This window comes from Archocentrus centrarchus, chromosome 18 (genome assembly GCF_007364275.1).
Source record: "Archocentrus centrarchus isolate MPI-CPG fArcCen1 chromosome 18, fArcCen1, whole genome shotgun sequence".
Taxonomy (NCBI): Eukaryota; Metazoa; Chordata; class Actinopteri; order Cichliformes; family Cichlidae; genus Archocentrus; species Archocentrus centrarchus.
Window position 1 is genome coordinate 6,310,338 of NC_044363.1, and position 6,534 is coordinate 6,316,871.

The window sequence follows — 6,534 nt, forward strand, 5'->3', positions numbered from 1 at the left end:
TACTTTCTGTTTTACCTGTTTACAAAGACTTGGAACAACAAGGGTTAGGGATATGTTAAGAAACCACTGACACTATCTGTGTAATTAACTAAATTCCAAAATATGCTCTTGCAGGAGGAAAACTAATTTATATTTGTAAAACTTGAACTAGGCAGAAGTTTGTAAAGTTTGTGGTGGGATGTAAAATAAGGACAGAGGAAGAGGTTTGATAGGATTTAGGTAAGAAGAGAATAAAAAATAAAATAAACTTTTCCCCTTACCTTTTGTCTTTTAAGTTAGAGGAGGGGGACTGATGAAATAAGAACTGGGGAACAAGAGGAGAGGCTGAGGTTAGGTTTAGGGAAAGATAAGGCAATACATACAAAAGGAAAAGGAGAAAGGCTAGATTTAGTCCAACAAATACCAACAGAACAGGGTAACTTAAAGAGGGGAGACACATTGTAAGAGCACATTTTTATTTACAATGGTGGTCTTGGAACAGTAAAAGTCTTTTAGGGAAATGGAGGATGGTCTACAAAGAAGCATCAAAAGTTTAAGAAACAGGATCTCAACACACCCAGTGGTGAAAGGGTGCCCCCTGGTTGTGGCAGTTGCAGATTGCTTAAGTCACAAGTATCAAACTCAACACCCAAACTCAAAGATATAAATATATACATCCTGCAAGATAACATTATATGGCTATTATTAAGTCACAATATTATTAATTTCTGACACTACTTGCACCGCAACAGCTGCAGCACAGGTCGAGACCTGTGCACGAGCTTGTTTTGCCACGTTACCAGTCACACATTCATTAGTGGTCAGCGGATAAAAAATCGGTCAGCACTTTTTACGGTGACATTAACTTTAGCCTCATTGGTCCCTTCTGAAAGAATAATATGTGGTGACGTGTCTCATCACAGAGGTGAGATGAGCTGCCTGAGGAATTTTGTCAATTCATGGAAAGTAAGTAAGAGAAGATGAATAGCTCGTTGTTTCTTGTTTCGGGACTTTTTTTTTTCTTCTGATATCACATCACAGTTTTTATCTGAAACATTTGCAAATTTTCATCAGCTTGAAATGTTCTCATTTTTTCTGATGATGTTTTGCAAGAAAAATATAGTTTTACATTTTATTTAATGTGTTGAGGAAAAAGCTGCTATATTCTGGCCATTCAAATTGATGTTGCTGATTAAAATATTTTCAGTTTTAGACCAAATGTTAATCCTGTTTGACATCCCTGTCATAAGTAATACAAATTAAATTCTTTATTCCCTGTAAGTCCTTGTTTTTGTTTTTTTTAGTTCAAAAAACAAATTAGTGCCATATAATACCAGCATAGTGTCAGTACCCTTTTTTATGCAGTTTTTTTTTTGTTTTTTGTTTTTTTTTTTTGCAGTTTGCTAAAAAATAAAATAAAATAAATGAATAAATAAAGTGTGAGAGGCTTTTATATAATACAATATTTTTGCTGAAATTATTCTTTGCGGTATTATACATTTCTCCAGATACTTCCAAAATCTGACAACTTGTCCACAACTGTCTCTAATGTGATCAGGTTTTATGCAGTAAATATTCATATTGTGTTAATGTCAATTTTCATTAAAAATATCCAAAGTGTACTCACTCTCTTCAGTGTCACTCGCTGTGTTGAGTCGGGGCTGAAAGGCTCTGCTGCTCCTTTTATTCTGCAGATTCTGCTTTGTCATTATTAATCTCCCACAGCAGCACCGGATCTTTGATTTCACGTGTGGCATTAACAATGACCTTTTTCAGCAAACGTCACTTCATCGTCATCTTTTTTATTCATTCCGCATTAAAATAAATAGCCATTGTGAGCGCATTTATTCTTTCTCAGAATGCTAAGTCATGTTGAGTTTTGTGTTACATAATGTTTATGCCCCTCAGTGAGGAGCTCATTGAGACTTGAGTTCCCATACAGACTGTTTAGGTCACCTGTAACTTAAGGTTCTAAAGAAATCAGAACTTAGATTACAACCTTGTATTGTGCTGATCTAGGTTACAGACAAGTTTTGCAAGTAAAAATGACCTCTTGTGAATGACTTCAAAGGCTCATTTTATCGCTCTTAAATCTAATAATTAGTCTCCTTATCATACTGCCTCTTAATAGATTTTAGTCACAATATTATTATTTTTCATATAACAGTAAAAGACAATTTGCTGGTTCGGTTTTGTATAATTCTTAAAGGGGAAAAAATCTAGAAGGAGTTGAACTCCTCTCCTGAGTGAAAGTCTTGTGAACCACCATCACTCTGCCTTTCTACTTATAAAGACTCTGTCTTCAAATGATTTATTTTGTATGAAACATAATCAAGCATTTGGTGAAGTTGCAGGGAAATGTTTTGGGCCCACATTGTATTGGTCTTTTTTTGGACTCTTTGGGTGCATCGTTTAGACACAGACACTTCTTAATACAGTGCTAACGTGTTAACAAAATATTACTACAATTTAATTCACTGAAATGAAGTACAGGTTTCTTAGACAGACTTTTACTGTCATTGACTGCACAGCCCATATTATTTGTCATATAATTTAATTAAAAAACATTCCAAAACCCACCAACACCATAAGGATGGTTTAAAGCTCCAAATATAGTCCCCCTAAATGATCATGGACTTTATATAAAAGGCAGATGTAGCTGCTGTGACATCGCTGTGGACTTGCACACATGACTGCTAAATATTGCAGTAATATACATATACAAAAATTTCATTCATTATAACAGGTGCACAAACTTTTTTTTAGCATCTGTTAACACAATTAACCACACACCAGGCTATATCATTTGTCAAGTAACTTCATTAACTGAGAATCACCACTTTATCGTGGTGGAGGGGATTGTGTGTCCCAGTTATCCCGGGAGCTATGTTGTCTGGGGACTTGTCCCCCTGGTAGGGTCTCACATGGCAAATTGGTCCTGGGTGAGGAGCCAGACAAAGAGCGATTCAGAAGACCCCTATGGAAGAATCATCAAGGGAACTGTTCACCCTGCCCAGCATAGGGTTACCGGGGACCCACCCTGGAGCTAGGCTTGGAGAGGGAACTCAAGGAAAAGCAGAGCTAATGTTGAAAGCTAATGGCCAGGAATTAGCTTGCATAGCCCAGAGAGGCCCTCCTGTAGGCCCACCACCCACAGGAGACATCGTAGGGGATAGGTGCATTGTGTGTCGGGCAGTGGCCAAGGGCAGAGGCCCTGGTGGACCGATTCCCGGCTATCAAGACTTGCTACTGGGACATGGAATGCCACCTCTATGGTGGGGAAGGAGCCTGATCTAGTGCTAGATATAGTCGGGCTCACCTTAACGCATGGCCTGTAGAGGGGCTGGACTCTGTGAGAGGAGGGAGCTGGGGTGGATATTCATGTATCCCCTCGGCATGCTGCCTGAACGATGGAGTTTTCACCCACAGACAAGAGGGTTGTTTCCCTGCACCTTCAGGCTGGGGAATCGGTCCTGACTGTTGTTTGCGCTTATGCACCCAATTAAAGTTCAGAGTACCCACCCTTCTTGGAGTCACTGGGCGGGGTGCTCAAGGGTGCATCATTGTCCTGGTGGGAGACTTCAATGCTCATGTGGCTAATGACAGTGAGACCTTGAGGGGCATGATTGGGAGGAACAGCCTGCCTGATCTGAACCTGAATGGTGTTTTGTTATTGGACTTCTGTGCAAACTAGTTTGTCCTTAACGAACACCATGTTCAAACATAAGGATATCCATAAACTGCTGCTTAGAGCTGTGTCTGCCAGGTGGTTGGTACCTGTCATGGTGGTAATCCCCGAACCAGATGGTGGTCACCACAGGGGACGGGAAATATCAAGCTGAAGGAGTCCCATCAGCCTCAGGGACAAGTTTCTGCCCGAGGTGGAGTTGAAGGTGGATCACAGGGTCTTGTTCATGAGTCATGGGAGAAGGGAGCGGTGATTGATAGACAGATTGGGGCTGCATCTGCAGTGATGCGGACGCTACACTGGTCTGTCATGGTGAAAGCGAAGCTGTCAATTTACCAGTCAATCTACGTTCCTACCCTCACCTATGGTCATGAGCTTTGGGTAGTGACCAAAAGAATGAGGTCACAAGTACAAGTGGCAGAAGTGCGCTTTCTCTGAAGGGTGGCTGGCCTCTCTTAGAGATAGGGTGAGGAGTGCAGCCATTCAGGAGGGGCTCAAAGTAGAGCCACTGCTCCTCCACATCAAAAGGAGCCAGTTAAGGTGGTTCGGGCATCTGACTAGGATGCCTCCTGAATGTCTCTCAGGTGAGGTGTTCCAGGCATGTCCTACCAGGAGGAGGCTCCAGGGCAGACCCAGGACACGCTGGAGACATTATATCTCTTGGATGGCCTGGGAACGCCTTGAGGTCACTCCAAACAAGCTGGAGGAGGTGGCTAGGGGGAGGGAGGTCTGGGCTTCTCTTCTTAGGCTGCTGCCACTGCAACCCAGCCCCAGATAAGCAGAAGAAAATGGATGGATGGACTTCAAAAGGCTTTAACACCACAAATGATCCAGTTCAGCAACTCCTTTTAGCTGAGGTTATGTCTAGTAGACAGATAATGGCTTTAGCAGCCTGTTGTATCTTATCTGTCACTTAAAGCAGCCCCACTCCCAGTCATGCCTAACTTAAAGCTTTAATGATAATAATGTGTTTTTTTCATTAAAATAAATACCAGGCAGCACATGTTAGTCTATCAGTACCACATGGTCCAGTTTCCAAATTCAGTGTTTCACGAGCAATTGTTTTGTACCTGAAAATATTCTGCAGTATTTGGTTCAAAGTAATATGTGCAATATTGGGATTAACTTGTAACACATGCTAAGACTTTATATAATAGTGTCACAATATTTGGTCAATGCAGACAGACGCGGACCCAAAATGCAGTGCTCAGGAGACAGATGTGACTGAGAAGTTACTTTAAAGAAGCTTATTCAAATATAAAGCGCATAGCACAGGACATGACAAAGAGGGACAAAACAGACACTAGAACATAGAGACGTGAGGAAGACAAGTAAAACGGGAAAGAGGAATTCAATATAAATAACAATAACTAATAACAGGACTTATAACAAACTAAGAATCCAAACAATAACCAAACTTAGAGACACAAGAAAAACAGAACCTCGAGGAAAAGAACACATAACGCTGGGCCCATGGCCCAGGACCATGACAAATACAAGTCTTAAGTAATCCCCAAAGTCTGCAGCATATATTTTCACAATAAATGCCATTAAATACCAGAAGCTTTAGAATAAAAAGTTTTGATCTATCAACTCTTGTTCCAGTGTAACCTAAAAATGTTTCTTGGTACCCATTATCAGTTGCTCACTGGTAATGACATTGCTGTAATTAATATATAATAATACAACAACAATACAATATGTTTGTTGTACCTGTGGCTACCTGTTCAGTTTTAAGTGTGATAGTTGGATGAAGAACAAAAATATGCCAGTCTGTGTAGGATAATATGATACAGGCCATAATAGCACGCCTACAAAAACTGACGTCAAAATGATGTAACCTAAAACTCATCATGATTACAACAGTGTGAGGAAAAAATAGCCGCACACAGAAAGCCTAAAGAAATGAGCACCCTTTGTTCAGTATTAAGGTTTTATGTATCAGGACTGGCTCTGAATAGAATAGAATAGAAGAAGCTTTATCATCATAAGTATGAAAGCACACACACCCACACACAAAATACTGTACTATCCAAGGTAGTGATACCTCTGCATTCGTCACAGATACAGATAATATCCTGACGAATGTGCACCAAATCTTTGAGGGATACATTTTGGAGATTTCTCCATAAACGGATAAGACTGGACCCTGAAAAATCCCAACTTTGGATACTCATCCATTAAATATCTGGGTTATATGCTAATTTTTTATCTGCTGAAGCTCTTGTCTAGGATCTCTTTGCATATTAACTTTATCTCTACTGAATTCAGTATCAAGAAACTGTATATTAATCCACTAAAATGAAATATCTAACAGATATCATTTTGCATATTGAATACTTGATAGCCTTAGATATACATGCATCAGGTATTCAACAACATTTACAACATTACTGCAATGCATGAGTTCTTAAATTCACATTTTATGTTACATCATATTCTACAGTATCAGGAAAAACATGCTGTCAGCGATACCAGCAAAACCCCTTTTGGACAGTCTAACATCTAAAACATCCAGATTTAATGTGGGCCAAGTCTTACATGCAGTACTGGCAAGTTACTAGGACGTAAAAGTTCAAAAAACAAGAAAGCTTAAAATCCCTATAAAATTCTTTTACTTCCAAAGCCATGCAAACAAAATCACAGAACAAAACAAGCTGGTTCTTAAAAATTAAGCAAGTGTTCACTGACCAAACAAATAATAAAGGCATCTGTGTTTGTATGTGTGTTAAGTGTATGCTTCTGTGGGAGTCTTTACAAGTCTTGCCTACATATAGTCAAGTCAGGATTTTGCGCATATACTAAATGAAAAATCGTTTTGCTACAAAAACAGGCCATATGAACATGAAAACACATTAAATATTTGA